This window comes from Sinohyriopsis cumingii, chromosome 9, assembly GCF_028554795.1.
Source record: "Sinohyriopsis cumingii isolate HCF-2022 chromosome 9, ASM2855479v2, whole genome shotgun sequence".
Taxonomy (NCBI): Eukaryota; Metazoa; Mollusca; class Bivalvia; order Unionida; family Unionidae; genus Sinohyriopsis; species Sinohyriopsis cumingii.
In genome coordinates this window covers 51,586,881-51,606,767 of record NC_142969.1, presented here as the reverse complement: position 1 = coordinate 51,606,767, position 19,887 = coordinate 51,586,881, and positions in this window count along the sequence as shown.

Genomic DNA, 19,887 nt, shown 5'->3' with positions numbered 1-19,887 from the left:
CGAGTACATCAAATACCTTTCTTTCTGAACAAGGCTACATCACATATTACACAGTTTGTATTCACGTCATACTGGGCCTTGGAAGAGCCCACGTATAATAGCGTTTCTGATTCAGTGTATAATTGTCATTAAATTTGATTTTCTTCTTTAGCCCTGTAAACTATATAGCGACCAGGCACGAGATGATACAATAACAGTCGTTCTTTAGAGTTATTCCTATTTTATGTTTCGCTGCATATTTGCTATTACATAACTTTTCAGAATATCCCGTGTCTAACAATTCAATTATATGAGTCGATATCAAGTGTTCACATTTTCTAAGGATCCAGGTTAAATGTGTATACCTCTCATTGGAAGACATGGTACAACTCCACAATGAATGTGATGCATTGCCCAAATATCACAGCTGGCCGTAAGTCAGAAAGTCCAGATTTGCAGGCATTTTTCGAAGAATGAGTTACATATGAAGCGTTCAATCAAATTTAGGACGAATAAAAATAATAATATTGCATGCAAAATTTACAAACAAAACGAAATAATACGGAAAACAAATGAAACAGAGGTATCTTGCAAAAATTGCATATATATATATATATATATATATATATATATATATATATATATATATATATATATATATATATATATATATATATATATATATATATATATATATATATATATATATATATATATATATATATATATATATATATATAAGACTTTACATACTCTGATAACTGGTAAGACAAAATTAGAACATGATATTTGATGAAGCCAATTTGAATTTTGAACGGAAAGCGGCAGTATTTATAGTGATATGAACACTCTTTTGGTGCCACTTCAAGGGAAGATAAGACCTTTCGTGCTCCGAAAGCAATGAAATCATTCCGTTCAAAGAAGAAATAACAAAATACAACCAGATGGACTTTGGTGAGTTGACACAAAGGCGTAGATGACAGATTTAATCACAAACAGGATTAGGAACCTATAACAGATCACATATCGGCGAAATGTCGTTTTTGTATTTCGGAACAGTTTCCGATCCAGTTGGCAAGTGATTCAATTTATGGTGGAAAAGTCAACATCGTCTTTCCAGCTACACAATTGTGGCCTGATTTAGAGGGTTTCGCTGTGGACAATTACATGTACTGCGCTATAGAAAAATATTTTCTAATCCACATTGTGATGATAGTTATACAGGAATATAGATGTTTGGAATGCAGGCTGAATGTTTGTATTGTCCTGGACTGAGAATGAGATTAGTTTTGTTTTGTGACATTCAACTCCAAGTCGATATGTTATCTTGGAAGTTCGAGTACGGAACACGACTTCGCAGATCTTTCTGTCACATTCGCGAGGGTAAGACATTGAAAATGTTCCCAAGTTTTGATACTTTAAGCTTCCTTCAGCGAACGCATTTGCTTAGATCAGTGAGGATTATGATGATGATGCCAATACATTTACCAGAAATGAACGGGGATAACGCCGACGCTTCCTGAACCTTTGTCAACTGAAATGGATACAGACTAACTTTTTCAGGTTTTTCTGCATTGACATGGGAACTACGACCGAGGATCCACTGATGTTGATGACAAAATGAATTGTCACCATAGGTGTGATATATATTATGCCGTTACAAGTCTTAAAGGACAACTTTAATACTGTATTGTTTGATTATGCACAAAAATAAATTCCAGAGAGGACGATTGCAGAAGGCTGATGTATAGAAAAATATGGATAGAGATCAATATATTTGAAATATTAAATAGGGCCATGTTTACTATTATCATGTAACAATCAATTCATCTGGCATGTGATGTGCATGATAGTCTTCTGCTCTCTGATTTGATTTTAAAATGTATCTTACTTTGGTTAATAATGAGTCAATAAGGATATTTTAAGTGACAATTATGACATGCAATTTAGTAACTATTTATTGTCTTTGGAATTTTAGTTTTGGAGCATTGATAAGTTTACAAACATTGCCATATGCATGACAATCAATTATATAAAAATTGTCTTTCTATTTTTTTAAATGTCTTGACATACACATATGCAGGCACAATAGTGCATAGTTGTTCATTTACTCATTCCTTTGATATAAACACACACTTTCTAACACAGGACGAGCAATAGTTTGTCATACTAGATAAATTACAATTAAAATCCTGTTCTAGAGTTTCACATTGGTCATGTAATCAATCAGGTAAAATACGTAACTTGTGGTGTCTTTTAAGCAAAAAGTGTCTCCGTCGCAATAAAGAGGACAACTTGCTGTATCAAGATAATTTGGATTCTTCACTGTCAATGTAACATACAGTCTAATTTAGATCTGTTCTCTCCTTACAAGAATATAACTATTTCTCATCCGATTAGTCAAATGTGGTGCATGGTGAATGGGATTGTTGAAGTATAACATATATACAGAGCGAAGTAGAGCGAAGAATGTTACTGACCAACGATAACTTATGGATTCTTTCCACTTTAAAGATTCAGTGTATAGAAAAATGTGTAGTCATGTATGCGTTCGACACCTATTATTCCAGTAATGGGTGTCATTTTTTAAATTTGATTTTATGTACCTTTGGAAGTTCATTACTTGCATCCACCGATAAGTGCATAAGGCCAAACCAATGGTAAACTACGTAGATATTTTTGGCCGATATCAGCCTAATGGTGAGATCTAGTACAATGCGCATTGAATGTCACGTGTTAGGATGTCCCAGAGAAAGCTACGTAAGTTGATGAACACATCCGTGTTGTTCTATATTACACCCGATGTATTCTTTTCTTGACCCATTTTAGTAACTGGGCATCATTATACAGTTCGGTAGGCTTAGTCCGGAAGATTCTTGATGACAATTAAAGTGAAGAACATTCAATAAATAGGATTCAGTTGACTTTTGGTTAAACAAAATTAATCAGTATTAAATTTTAAAACAACAATGTTACTTACGATGAGTAAATGCGCATACGTGACATCTATACATTTTACTATAGACCAGATTGACACCGAATCGTAGCTTACGAGTAGCGTCCCTTTCAAAGGTAGTTTATTTCCTGGTCTTCCCGGCTTCTTTCACCACTATATGTACTGACTGCGATGTGGCAAAAAAATAGTATCAAAATCATAAACCTAAAGCTAATGGCGTCAATGAGAATACAAATGTGGTATGCATTCAATCATCCCAAGAGTAGACATATTTGATTAATCTCATAGGCATTTTTGTTTGAAAACATCTTCATGTTATCTTTTATACATTGTGTCTAAAGCCACATTACAATATTATAAGCGGAACATTAATCAATGATATTTTAAGGCCATTATTCGCAAAATACAAAATGAGCAGTTGAAAGTTCTCAATCAATAAGTCATTGCTATGCATTGTGCGATATCTGGCTTTTCATATAATTATTCTGTCCCTAATTATAAAGAAACCATTTATTTTTGAAGATAGAATTATTGTATTCAGGCGTACGTTGGCTTTTTCAATCTTAATATTCTGTTCGATGTAGTAGTTGAAGTAAATTGGCGTTGTCTTTAGTTTGCATCAATTTAAAAATGTGATACATACAATGTAACAGAGTGTACATTATTAACCTTTATGTATAACCACCCATGCCATTAAATAGCTAAACGGGACCAATACGAGTCAATTAAACAGATTAACTGACCAATACGAGAGTATTAAACAGCTAAACGTGACCAGTAAGATTAAGAACAATGAAATAAAAACAAAAGTGCCAGCAGATGCAATAGCTAAGATGAAACAATAAGATTATTTACAGCCCGGATCTGATTTGCAATTTTTTTTAGTTTCATAGGCCGGAAAAAAGAAGCTCTCGATTTTGGAGAGAAACAATGAATATGTCAACGACAGTTTCAAATTCCACATTCCATAAATGCTCCTGTGTTACAAGACCGTGTGCAAGCTTTGAATTGTTCAGTATTCTCTTTTCTTTCTAACGTACAATGTATATCTTACTTCAATTATTGTTCTAAAATCCTTTCTTTTCATGCCAAAACTATAGATTTTCAGAACAAAGCATAACTCATTATCAATATTTAACAAAGAATGAAGAACTATAATTATAATCCAGATAAAACGGACACAACACTAAATTATCGAAAGTCTTCACTAGTATTGAAATTTATATAGTAAGAAGACGAATTATACTAATTATATCATCCGTTTGTAAGTGTGTTGCGAAAGGATACTAATCAAAGTATGTTAGTTTTACAATTTATAGGTGACAAAATACGATAGACCATTAAAGGTAGGTGACACAATCATTATATTGCCACTCATTATTTTAATTGTAAAGATGTTTGATGCATCAATGAACACTTATTCACAAAGGTGAAAAGGTTTTATAATAAATGGAATAGTAAGAAAAGGAAATTAATTTACAAATGCAGGGAGGGCGATGCGATCTATTTCACGCAAAACAACATATTGTTAAATACGATGTTTCTAATTGTAGCCATTCATAATTGAAAAGGACATATGGATACAACATATGCCAAATCAACTGCAGACTAATTATAATCTATTTTGCTTTCAGTGATCCGTGCTTTGCAATGCAAATACACGTAATTTGTGGTCCTCTGTTTCATATAACTACCAAGATCCAAAAAATATATTTTACCTATTTAAATTTTCCAGTAGACAGACACGTTTAGTTCAAATAGTAGTTTATTTGAACTAATAAGATTTAAATCGTTTCATGAAAAGATGATTGCTTTGATGAAATATGCAGATGACCAGATTCCACCACTCTCTGTTTGCGTATCCATGTAAATTTATAAATTTATAAATCGCATCTCTTATTAAAAATGCTTTTGAATTTGATAGGCTATTCTTCTTTAAACAGAGTGAATATGGAGCTGCTGTATTTTAGTTTATTTCACGCCTGGAATTTGTGTTTTACGAAACACCTTGATATATTTATGTGCAAACATTTAGTATGTCACGTGACTGTATATAATTCCAGCATATTCGCATTCAGGGCCAGTGATAGTTAATGTATCAGAATCAAGGATTTATAGTTCAACCCGGTATGGTTGCCACTGTGCATCTTTGTGAGAGGTATTTTTTCGGCATGATTTAGTCAACATTTGTTTTGACGTGGTGTTAAATCACAAATAAAATGTGCATTCACATAGTATGTGAATGTATTTAAATGTTCGATTTGGAGACGTGAATGTGATCATTATCCTCGTGCAATGTTATGTCCTATAATGAACCGCTTGGTGGATGATAGTTGTTATTAGCTAATTTGACCACTATTGACACAATGTATAATTTATTATATGTTGTTGTCAAATCTGGCCTTTTAGTATTTGCTACAAACATAAAATCATTATGTATATATATATATATATATATATATATATATATATATATATATATATATATATATATATATATATATATATATATATATATATATATGTATATAATGTTTATTATTGCCATTTTATGCATTTACTCCGACGTTTTATTAATTAAAATACATCATTATGTTACTGAAGTGTCCATCTTGTCACTGTTTCGTTCACTTGATCTTTTTGAACTTGTACCATGTTTGGATATTTGCCTATAACCTTTGTCATAAAAATTTTGCGAATAGTTTAATTTTTATTACAAGCTATACTAGCTAGAAGCATTCTGTAATTTAAGACAAAAATATACAATTATTATTATTACTATTATTATTATTATTATTATTATTATTATTATTATTATTAGCAATACATGTTATAGATAACAAGAAACAGATATACTTTGTCGTGACTGCTATGGTAAAGGGAATATAGAGACGACTCGTTTCTCAAGTGCTATATATGTTAAAGGTAGTGGCATAAGCATTCATTATTGTCATACTCCGTACTCTTTTTTCAGAAACAGTGAATATTAAAATTGTCATATTTGCCATGTACGTCTTGCTTCTTTGGTTATTAAAGTTGCAATTAGACAATTTATCTTGATAATCTACAATCGTCTTTAAAATTAAACGTACTGGTAACTATGGGGAAGATTTTGTTTAACCTATTTATGGTACACACGGAGTTTAAACATCTGATTCATGCTTGTTTGATACAATAAATAGTATCGTAATACTTTAGGGATTTCATAATTACACAAACTCTTTCAAAGTGTTTGATATGATCCGATGGATTGTTTGTTTCACCCAAACAATGCCTGATCTTATTATTATGGAGAGGTGGCGAATCAAATCTGCGCATTCTTCTTTTGCTTGCGTGTAATTATAGCATTAAACAAGAAGTATTATCTTTTTTGGTTCTATATCTTGTTGCCAATAGTGCATCACAATAAATGCTTATTTGATAAGCCTGCGATCATTTACTTCGTTTTCTTACTTGTTAACGATATAATGTAATGAAAAATACGATTTTAAGAGAAAATATATACTTTTAACTTGAAAAAAAAAAATCCCAAATTTGCCAGATCGAGTTTAAAAATCTTTTACGTCAGATTTTTCGGATTTTTACTTTTTAAAGAATATAGTACATCTCATTCCATTTATTACATACCGTGCTTATCATCTCAGTCATCAGTTAATTGTGCTTACCACATTCTCGTCCCCCAGCTACGTCTTTGTATATTCATTGTTACCTAAAACTGTCAAGCTATATAACATATATCTGGTATATGTTGCTATTTGCACATTCCCAGCACACTCGAACTCTCCAAAATTCCAGAACAAGTGTATTCATCAGTAGTTTGGAAAGATCTAACACAGATGAGCCTACTTATATTGTGCTCAATCGTACACACCTGGACACAATAGATGAACATATCTGAGTAGTACTTTGTAACAACGGACAGGTGTTATTCAAATTTGGAAATGGTACAATAAATACAAAATTTAATAGCTGATACATGGTCAGCTGTTCTGTTTCACAAGGTGTTCGATATATAGTAAAGTCCCATGTTTGCTCGAACATAAACATTATGTACCACAATTTTTCAAAATAGCTTCCATTTCTTATAGTTAAAACCTTTGCTTCTGTAAATTATAATTGTTTTACCTTATTATCGCAACGTGGTCTATATATTGTCTACATATGCAACAAGGAGCATCCATCGGTATTTCCATATGGTCTAGACAATATGCTGGAATCAAAATCATCGTCATTGTGAACTATTCGAAGTACCTGCGTTCACATGGAACTTGTGACAGAGGATACAATATTTAAATTGGAAATTCGTCTGTCTATGTTGTTTCAACATATGTGGTGCACTCCCCCTGAATCTAATCCATAACGACATCAACAGTTTGTGTACTTGAACAACTAGCTGCGAGGTTATTACACTATCTGACAAAAATGGCAGAGCAATAGTCTGATTGCTTCATAAGAAATGTAAATAATATAAACGGTTTTAAAAGATCAACAATCATTTAAACATATACGTTCAACATCATGACAACTTGTAGCCGCTAGCAAAGACGAAATCCTAGCTACGTTAATGTACTCCATGTTTGAATAGATGCATAAAGCCAGTAACCTTTACTAAAAACAATGGCATATGAATTGACATTGGTACACTTACAAAATGTAAATTTTATCATGGGGATGCACACATATTCCAATATGAAGTCTAATAGTTCCATACTTACTAAACGTTTAACAAATTTAGTCCAGTTTTAATGATTATACAAAATTGTTAATTCCAAATGTAACAAAAGGTGTATCATCATATTTTACTGGCGGTAACAACTGTATAATGCATACGTCCCGTTACAGTTACTTCATCAATTGACGCACACGCATCATCGATATAGACTGAAATATTTCTCCTTACTTTAACACATGCATTCTTACGGTTAAAATATAATTAAAACATATGCAATTAACAGTAACTGATCTGTCGTTTACGTTTTCATCTGCAAAGAGCGTTACAGTTATATGAGATAATACGGCATTTGTTGATAAATGTATCAGTGTTCATTATGTTGATTTATATGCAATGTTTGTTTACACCGGTCAATTAGTTATCCATTTTATTTAATGCATTCTTAAAGTGTTCACTCTGTATTTAAAATGGGAACTAAACTTTATTATGTGAGGTCATTTCCTTACTTACCAGCTGCACAAAAATCTACACCTACTACTGTGTTCATAACGTTTTCGATGTTCATTCATGAACAAGGTACCATCATCTACACCGTAAAATTCAGTTTAGGAATTCAACATATTTTTAAAAAAAATAATTTACAATAATTTCAAAATAAATAAATAAAATACTAAAAGTGAACAAATATTAGTAATGTTACTTTTGTTCAGATCGATGTAAGCTTAGAATGACAAGATATCCGCACTGCTTATGTGCGCAAGATAGTTGCCAATCCCGTTGATTTAAAAGAACACTACGCTGTGCTGTTCAATCTCGTCATTATGTTTGTATAATACAGTGTATTATAATCGCACTGTAGTTTTCATTAGGTAATTAAAATAATAAAGTGAACCAGTTTCCTTTTAAGTTCGTCTATCGACACAATATAGGTAGGAAAATATTAAAAAATTTGCTGCAAGTACAATACTAAAATAAAAAAAAACATCCCTTGTTTTATCTTAAGCAAGCTCATGTTCTAGCATAAAAAAAGTCGTTTTAACGATTTCATGGTAAATGTATCACGTTTGATAAAGCAAAAGTAGGGAACATATATCTTTAGCTACAAACATAATTTGGGAGAAGACTAAACTTATTATCAATTGCTGTGGATACAGCAATTACTGCTTGCTTTACCTACTAATTTAACAGAAAATATGTGTAGTAGGGCACACATTTTTAGATCTGATCCACACTAGAATATAGAATTAATTTTGAGCCATATAAAAAATTCATTTAAAAAAGAAAATAAGTGATGCGGATATAGAAGATAAACTGAACATTGTTGATTACGTCTTGCAGCTGTCTTGTTTATATTGTTGTTTCTCTTTTCCATGTTATCAGGTAGCTGTAAAGGAAATGGATTAAACAAATGTATTTTGTTTGATAGCAATGTAGTATGTTTCACAAAATATTATAGTTGCAAATATCGACTCTATAAAACCATAATTGCATAGCTCTCAACAAGCCACATTATTTATAAAAAGACCACTTTATCTCATTTTATTCGTGTGCATCAGTTAGAGGTGTGTAACAGGTGGACGAATTTTCACAATGACAACTTAAAACCCATATCTACTATGTAGGAGTTAAACATTAAAACAGAATGACTTTTGATTCCTTATCTCTGTACCTGGCCAATTTTATCATTGTCTTATGCATATTTACTTTGCATTTTTGTTAGTTGTTTTTATTCATATTATGTTGTGGCTTTTGTGAATTTTTTGTCTTGTAGCTGACCTTTTCCAAAATCAAGTTCCTTGTGTACCTGAAAGAAATCATGGATTTCGTTTGTAACAACTAATATATAGTTTTTGTTTCTGTTATAAATATGTTCTTTAGTATCATTTTAGTAACATACTTTATAATTATAACTTGGATTGTTCTAGAAATATAGTGTCGGCCCTCAACAGTGTTGTTCGTTTGTATCTAACATGTTTAAAAATATTGTTTACTGGATAAATGTATGTACTCGTGCTGTAAACTCTTCCAGAACCTTTAATATTGTTGTGTGTACTATTCTCTTTGTGTGAAATAATACATTAAAATTATTTGTCATCGGAAATATAAAGAACTCTTTGTTAATATTCTCGGACACACATACATAAGCTGTAAATTATAATGATCGAAAACGAAATCTTGGATTATACTAGTGTTATTCATCAAATGACAAGTGTAACATCTTTACAATTCAGGTCATTGGTAGAAATTGTTTGAATTACCATTAAAGGTTTTGTAGAACTTAATTCATTAGAAATTTTGTTAGTAATTCTAGGATTACTTGTGATTTAATTGGAAATACCGTAAGTTCTATTAAAATATTTGCTTTGCATTCTAAGGAAATGAATTATTTCTGGAATTTGACAAAACATTATAATTTTCGCTCTATTCTATTATTTATTTTTAAAACCACAAAGTCGTGATAGAAAGTTAGCAGTTCCTTCCGGCGATGCAAGTATAAAATATATTTCAAAACACTTTGTTTTTGAAGTATTAAATTCATTTATTTCAAAATTTTCCTAGATGGTATGTTACATATTTGAAACATTAATAGTGAAACCATCAAGCTATCGCCACGTCATCTAAAATGGAGTGCTTTATTGCAAACGTTACCCATGAAAGGTACAATTCCTATAAATTAATGAATTATTCCAGCTGGACAGACATAGAAAATTTTCTGGTTCAGAATTTAGATGAAAAGATTTTGTTGGATAAAAGTGATTTGGGTTTGATCCGTAAGTATCCGTCGGCTTAAATTTGCAAGATATGGAATTTCAATTAAACTACAAGAATGAAATCGAGTTAAGAAAGTCTGAAAGAATAGGAATTTGAATTTAGATTAAATTAAAAGAGTTATCGATGGTAAGTGGGAAGCACTCCCCACACTTTACACAAAAATTCAGGCCTTGATGTCACAAAAAATATTAGGTTAGTATTCACTTTTAAAGAAAACGAAGTATATAAATATTTTCCTTATTTTAAACAAATGCAGAAACTTTGAAGTGGCAAAGTGAGAATTATTGTGCTCCTTATTAAAATGTGCGCTTATTGGAAAAGCTAGTGATATCTGTACTACCATATCGGTAGAGCAAAGTGCTTATTATGATCTGTGTAAGGATGTATGACATGGTACCTGAAGTATATCGACAAAGGTTTAGAAACTAAAATAAACGGGTAAACCCATGTCGAACTTGCATGTTAAAAGTAAATTATTTGATAGCTGGTGCTCAGAGTTGCTCAAGACTAGCAGAACCTCATACAGGGCATATTTTTGAAGAGTTCTATAACAGCGTCCACAAGCTGAATATGATTTATCTTGTTAAGAAAAAGGTCGAAAGTTTAGAAAATTCTGCTCGTACAGCTTACCATTATTCCTTAATCCATAAAATTTCTTCGTCAATAAGTCTTCCACTCAGCAGTCTTCTGGACAAAAAGCTATTTCAGTCTAATTCTAGAACGTCCAAATCTCAAACTCGCACAACGATTGGTTATCAAGTTTTTGATAAGACTAAACAGACATCCTTATATCTCCCACGTGAACGTATTGCAGGAAGAAGGGCACCTATTTATAATTGCTACAATTTGACGAATACGCACCATAATCAATACAGGCCTTTTCTAAATGCTTTATTTTTTAAGAGGTGAAGAGGTTTCTATCAAGTATTGAAAAAAACAATTTTGTTGAGTCATGCAAGTCCTAAACTAAATTTAGTATGGGGTATTATGAACCATTCATGTCAAAAGGCTCATACAAGGATCAAAAGGGATTTGATCAAAAGCATGGTCAATATACGCATCGACTAAAGGATCAACATCATTCTCAAGAGCTTAAGTATCGCCGGTTTGTTTCTGAAGGCGACAAGCGACACTCAAGCTACATAAGTACCTGTTTGGTTATGTGTTCAAAACGGAGTCGTTTTGAAAAATGGCGTCTATCCGAGATTCCAGCTGGTGACGATTGTACGTTGAGTTATAAACATGCAATTCTTAAACTAGTCCATGAACCTCCTTTGGCCGATTATGTAGGAATCAGTAAGACCTATCACAAGATCTTGAATCGTTTATATTCTCAAAACATCGAAGGTGATGCATCAATATAAAGTGATGATGTTTGGCTTGAAAGGTTCGCATTATACTTTTCAACACTGAATAATCATTGTAACAGAATTGTAACCGAGTGGGCTTTTGGCTAAATAAATAACGCAAACTCATTGTGATGCACGATGGAAATTTATAAAATGAATTAATAAAAAAAAATACATGGTGTATAAATACAATGATTCTCTTACGCTCTCAACATACGATTGATCCAGTCACTGTACACAAACATTCACTAATTAAAAACGAAAATATGATTCATGTAATCTTACGTATGGAAGGTGAGATTGAAATAACCTCATTGACTGCAAATCCGTTTCAAATAATATTATTCATATAATCCCAAGGAATTCAAATTTGTTGCAAATAATATTATGCACTGTAATTGAGATTCCCATTATCTCCAGATTATGCAATGTAAGCGATATTTCACGTAATCTCCTATAACACACATACCATTGAAAATAATATCATGCCATTGAAAATGTACTCATTTGGAACATCAGTTGGAACAAACATATGCCTCTTGAAACTTGTACAGTAGCATGATTCATAAACGGATGAACCACACAGTTTCACCGAGTCCTTGGGTTGGCCCACACTTTTATAGGCTGCTCACATACTTCACGGATCCACCACATGTACAGGCATCGTATACACATACGTACAGACATGATACAGCACACTTATATTGGCTACATCTACATTCGTGGCTACAGCACGTGTACAGTGACACTTGTACACATACTTATAGACAGCACACATCACTAAACAGCTACAATCAGCCTTACACAGCTACAGTCAGCCCTACACTTCTAGAGTCAGACCTGAACATCTTCAGTCAGCTATAATCAGCCCTGAACAATATCAAACAGTTCTACACAGCCTTGAACATCCATGAACAGCCCGGAACAGTTTCAGTCAGCTCTAAACAGCTCTGAACAGCCATGAACAGCCCTATGGCCAGAGAACACAATAGAGAAAGTTGACACCTTGACAAGATCAAAAACGATCAGTGTCGGTTACAAATGGAATCTACCTTAAATCCATAGGAGAGTGAGCAATGGTCAGGGTAAAATACCCGTATATACCGTGCTATTAGTGTCTCTCGCCGTAAGTAATTTTCGACTAGATACATGCTAGTACAGTCGCTTATCTGGAAAAATAATTATTCACCCTAGGTAACGTTGTACGCATGTACAACGAAATATAGTCAAATCGTTCTAAGGCAAAATCAAGTTATTTCTTGCCTTATTATGTGACAATCATTATTACATACGGTTTCGATAACTGTGAGGCTTACATCTCCAACAACACCCTCTTAGATCATTCTGATGAGTGGCAAGTTGTTTGATAGACTTAGTGATGGACATTTTACAATTTATCCAAAATTAAGTTTTGCCGTGCTAATGATACATTTCTGGGATATCTCGTGGGGCATGGACAAGTTAAACTTACATATGCTTCGGTCAAGTATATTTCTGAATCCCCTGTACCTATTAGTACCAAAAAGCTGAAGCTATTTTTGGATTTGGCTGAATACTATCGAAATTGTGTTCCAATTTATTCATAACCATAACTGATGAAGCTGTCACACATTTATAGAGCACGTATTCCAAGGTTCATTACTCTGAAAAATGTCCAGTCTTTAAACAAATTAATGGTAATATTAGAGAATGAAACACTTCTTTAATTTCATTTAAAATGTATAATGATGCAAGTTTGAGTTGATACCGTATTGAATTAATGTAGATAGTCCTGTGTTTAAAACAAATATTTAATAATCACCAGTGAAATTATTCCTCAAACGAATATAAATGTTCGGCTTTGCAACACTTTGAAGCATATGCTATTTCTGCTCATTTTCCGATCATTGCTTTTAATGATCACAACCCGCTTACTTTCATTACCAAGATGAGCATCAAAAATCGCAAATAAGACATTGATATTAAACATTTGACCATAATATATATCTGAACCAAAACATCACTCTTATTAACATAACCAAGACCGGATATATACAATTACGTTTTCATATTCTCTTGATCTTCTAAATTTCATAAAGAAAGGTAAAAATAATTTATTCAGAACAGATTGATTTTAATGAACCCTAGATCTAACAGGATATACACCTCTTTATCTAGTAGATGTCTGCTGATATGAAACCAGAGAATTCCAAACATCGTATCATGATCCTGTTCCCAGGACTAACACATCTGCGTAATATAAGTGAATCTGTATAAGCCCTTATCGACTGTACTCAGCCTGATTAAATTGTTTCTAAACTTAGGCGTGGGAAGATAAGTGAAACTGACTGCTATAAAATCATGGTGAAACAGGATTAATTTACTAATAGTAGAAAGTGGGCGGTATAGAAAACAGAAGTTTATTTTTCTGTCGTATATTATGGATTGCCTTTTTCCTATGAAGTAACATTGTACAATTTACAGAGTGGCGTTAAGAAGCTCTTCTATATTATGAATCGGTGTATGTCCCAAGTCGGTGTTTGGATGACCATGGGATGTTGGGATGTTTTATAAATGATTTAGCTTTTGTATTCTGAGAAGGTAAGTGAATCGTCATAGGACGAGACTCACAATGGATTTAATGTTACCTATGCCCCATACAGCTTACATTTATTTTATCTTGTAATGTAAGTAAGTCTAAAATACTTTAAGAACAAGAACGTGAACATTTTGTTATTTATTAAGCATCAGCCACTCCTGGGGAGAGATACTTGGCGGCGGGAATTCTAAAGGTTTATGTTTGTTGTCTAAATGTGGACTTTCAATGTCATAAATGTATAGGTGTCAAGTTATGCCATAGGGGCTAGGTAATGGGGGTAAGGCATATTCAAATAGAGGCATGGGTCATGGACAGTGTTGATTTTAAGCAACGTTAATCGCCGCTGACAACATAATTTATGTGAAAACTTTCCCTGAACATAGTAAATGTGTAATCCGAATTGTGTATGTTAAAGGAACTCAACTGATTACAGATATGCTTCTTAAATAAAACTGAACAAACCAGTCAAGTATTATTAAATGAAAGCAAACGTCAATATTGATACGAAATTTTATTTCACTTTGATTAAACTAATTGTTTATTTGATACAAAAAATGTTTATAAGATGCCAGCTTTATTCGAATATTATACAGCAGTCCAAAATATGTAAATCTGTCATTGTAAAATGTACAATTAGGTTTGCAGAACATGGTGTTGTTGTTGAGGGTTTAACTCCATTTGTTAGCAAATAAAAGACTGTTCATGCCGGCAGGTGTATTTGGTGGTGAAAGAACCCAGGAAAATCCCTGAAAGAACAATTGACCCACATGAAGCTAGAGGCAAGCTTTATGACATACCCTAGACCATACTGCAAATTGAATGAAGTAATGGTGAAACCATAATCTGCGCTATTTATCAAAAGCGTTTATTGCTTATTTTAATTCGTTGTCTAATTAATAGAGAATACACGAATGAACATAACTGTCATTAGGGACGCTCGGCAAACATATTACTTAGTGTTTTATATTGTTCATATTGATACTATTTGTGGCATTGGGTTTAGTCTTAACATTGAATATAAAGGTTGGTTAGTGAATATTGAAGATGCACATAATACGTTAATCAGACTTGCCTGTATGGATTATAGTAGGTTGTCTATAGTTATTGACAGTCATTAGTTTTCCTACGACTAATTTAGGATCATTTGGTTTGTGGGTAGACATATAGTACTGACACATGTTTTGATTTAATAAAACTCTTTTTGGCGCTTGTGATTTTTTTCTCACCAGATAGGAAAGTTTTTAATCATATGATGTTCATGTTTGAATAAGTTCATCTGCATGAAGAGGAATTAAAATGATTGATTCCAAATTTTAATAGCATTGTAAAGCAATTTGTAGTTGTGTCTCGATAAGCTATCAGACGGCTTTTTTCCCTATAGACTCATTAAAAATGCTATTGACAGTATTCTGGGTTTTGTTAGCTTTGTCTACGCTTTGGTTTAGTTGGGTGTTCGCATATTCTAATGTTAGCTTGTAATGTCTTACATTTCTGTGATACTCGCCGATTTGTTTCTATTGTCCACATAGTGATCAATTTAACGCCACTCACGAATATAAATACTTCATATGGAGTTCAATGCCGTGTTTCCGACTGTTCAGATTCAAGGAAAGTGATATATTAACGAATCGACATATAGACAAAAAAACAAACTGCAACACCCAATATATGGTGTACCAACTATGCGATAAGAACTTCTTTTTATTCTTTAATAGTTTCTTGTAATTTACATGGCTGTTTTGGTTAAACATTTTTCCATATAAGTATAACATCTGAATAGCAATACAACATTGGATCATCTACTGAGATGTGTATAGTGCAGTTACTACCACGAGTAGTACTATTATGACATGTCCATACATTCATTTAGTAAGCATATAAAATCTTTTAAAAATGCACACAAATATATTTGTGTTATATTAGTTCAGTAAGTTCTATTTCAAAATTGGTGAATAATTTAATTTAATCCTTATCGAAATAGCTTTATTTATAATGTAATATAACAACATTTATTTTTTAGGTTTTTTAAATAATCAAACTTACCAGGTTATATTGTTTACTAAATGGTTGCTACTCTTAGTCAGCTCATGAAAGTACTATCCAACGCGTTAGAAAATGTTCATAGCTTAAAGTGTCTTATTCGAAATGGATTATATGTGATTAAATGTTACTTATGTATTTATAAAAAAAAACAAAATCAATGTTATGAACAGGTGCAAAATTATGTATGTCATGAATATAGTATCTTCCACCAGTGATAGTTTCCAGTAATGCTTAAAACAAGTTAGATATTTTATTTTTTGGTATGCAACTTGTTGTAATTATTTAATTAGCGTCATGCATTTAATTTCATATAGACACACATGTATTATGCTATTCATTTTACATTACGAACAACTTGATTGTCAAGCATTGATGTACATAGGGGCATTACATTATTATTTTCTGAGATTTGATAATATAAATATTAACGAATTATATACATATGATACAGACAAGTAGGATATAAGTATATTAATGGTCTCACGTATGTAAAACGTTCTTTACTGAGTACATAGTAAGGTACAATTGTTGCAACATGCCTTATCATTATAGACAGCTTTTTTGGTATGAGGGTAGATATTTTCATCATTCAGAATGCCTAGAGAATCCCAAAATAAGATCAGCAATTTGATCGCAAAACATTGCTCAAGCGCTGAAATTTGGCCAGATGTGAAGTGGTTGCAAAAACCTCCAATGACATCCTGGGAAAACATTCACTCAGTGTACCAGATATGTTTGATATATTGTATCATACCGATTACGTAATGGGCTGTTTGAATTATATATAGTTTTTAAATAATTAAGATGTTATTTTTCTCTAAAATTGTAGCCCACATATATTAACGAAACATCTACTGCATATGTGGGTATTATTGGCAATATTATATGTGATACATAATGAAGGGAGTGTTAGGCAAAGAAAAAAAATATTACCAATGAGTTTTTTACGTACAATGGTAGACGGTCCGCCTGAATCAGAAGTTATTTCTCACATGTTTTATTCTAAAGCATATATATTCATAAGCCTTACAACAAAATTTTGGGATCTTGTTGATTGCACGTCTTAATGTTACACTATGAACTAGTAATAATATCATTACCTCTTATCTCATCATATTCAAATGTGCGTTACAGGTTTACAAATTTTTAAAATGAACGGAAAATAAAAACCTTACACACTCTGAATGTCTTCCACAGCAAACGAACACAATTAAATCTTTCAAGGCAGCTTGTCCAGTCAACTATCACATTACACTACTATATTTAAGACTTAAGACTGGTAATCAGATTATATTGCGGTAACATAGTAAATGCTGTTCTGGTTCAGTAGATACACGATCCGTCTATGCAGAGACGTACAGAACAGTCACACATACATGATTGCGATGTGAAAAGTAAGAATTCCAATAGGGATTTTCAACCACAGTGCAGCCTTAGCATAGTTTGCAATTATACTTAACGTACAATTATATCATCTTAATATAGTGTTGTATATGCAGAAGTCAATACAACCATGTCATTTCCCAAATTCAAACTTGGATTTATTTCCATTTATGAACCGACACATTTTTGGACCATATTACATCAGCTCAAATAGTTCTGAGAATATAGACTAATGAGTAAATTATTAAATACACGTAGGTATCTTACAAGGATATTGCCGCGCCTTAAAATGTGCAAACAATGCAGTCCAAACATTGCTGTGGCAATTCAAGTTGCTCGTTGCTATTATCAGATCAGCTATATCATTTATTAAGTGTCAGATTGCCAAACATTGCTTTCATTGGTAAATATGGAAGATTCACAATACCAATATCCTGGGACAAATACTTTAGAAGTAAACAACATAAAGCTCACGTTGGTTCTTGTTACACAGAATATGAATTAAACAAAAAACTTTAGAATTTTTAAATACCAACGAAGCAATCCAAACTGAGTATTGCTATATTTGGAAGTTGCTTACAAGTCGAAACTGCTTAATCATGTTTCTGGAATATAAATTTTGATTAGTGATTCTGAATGTAGAGCCTGGAAATCTCAAATATTTCACAAAGTAAATAGTTATAAATATTTAAGGAAATATCAAGAATTTAAGAATGGTCTAAATCAAATAAAGAACCATATTTGCATGTATGATACTGGTGCGCCTGATTCTCCAAATACTTTTTTCTGTCTTGGAGAATGTCATAACTGTTGCGCAGGCGGGCTGCAGACATGCCCGTAGTGGTTGAGGTCAAGTCCTTGCCCTGACTACATGTGTTGAAAACGGGTTTCAGATGAACCTTAAAACTCCAGTTGTTTTGTTCTGGATCTAATGGAGGTAAGTTGAGACTGTTGAACTGTTCCTTCGCAACAGGTGGTTCAGAGTGCACATCAGAGAGAGCTGCAGCTCGTGGAGGCGTCAGACTATTGGACTCCGACAATGGTCTGTTCTTTCGCCAAGTTTGTTTAATATATGAATCAATGACTTTCCTGTAAGTCCATGCTTGCAGATGACATTGCTATAAGGGACCCAAAGTAGCGTGAGAGGATACTGAACAAGAACCTGAACGATATGATGGACGTCTTCAAGAAATGGCTCTTGCAGCCAAGCGCAACAAAGACAGTCTTCAGCGTCTTCATCCATAACAATGCAAATGCAAACCGTGAGTTTTGTATCCTCCTCAATGAGCAGCAAATATAACATGACCAGACACCAATATAACTTGGTATGATTTTGGACAGATCACTGACATTCTACAACTTTAAGACAAATGCAGCAAAAGTTAGCACTCGAAACAACCTACACTGGACACTGAGTGGCTCAAAATTGGGCGCTAGTGCTCAGACACTTAAGACATCAGCACTAACCCTCTGTTATTCGACAGCCTAGTATTTCGCTCTTGTCGGGGCCCGATCATCCCACACTAAGTCAATTGATGTCCAACTCAACACGACAGTTCGCATAATATCTACTAATAATCACTACGTCCTGCTTCTTTACCATGGCTGCCGTTGCTCAGCAACATTCCTCCTCCACAGTTGCATCGCCGGGAAGCAGCCACAAAAGTGTTGTCTAAAGTCTATGCCAGTTAGAAACTTCCACTGTACATGGACATCATCTCACATCCAGCAGACCGTTTGACTTTGAGACGCCCAATCTGGTAATGTCCGTTGCTGGATGATATGACAGCTTTTTCTGAATGGAGTGTCGCGTGGTCATCAAAATATGTAATAAACCGTCCCCTCGTAGCTGAGCCATATGTCTACTTTCCTGGCTTCCACATCATAGGTGGGCCATACTTAGTCGCTTTCGGACATGAATCGGTCGTTGTGCAGTCAACTTTGTCCGATGGGTCCAAGCCACTATATCTTTCTGTTGTTGTGGAGCTCGTCAGACCATGTCACATATTGTAGACAACTATCCACTGACATAGTTCCCCCGGAGACTGCAGGCTCTGCACTTTGCTGACGATGACCTTGTTAATTGACTGTGCACGCACCGCACACGATGCTAATACTAATACTACTGCAAGAAGACTTGGAATAAAGTCATCAT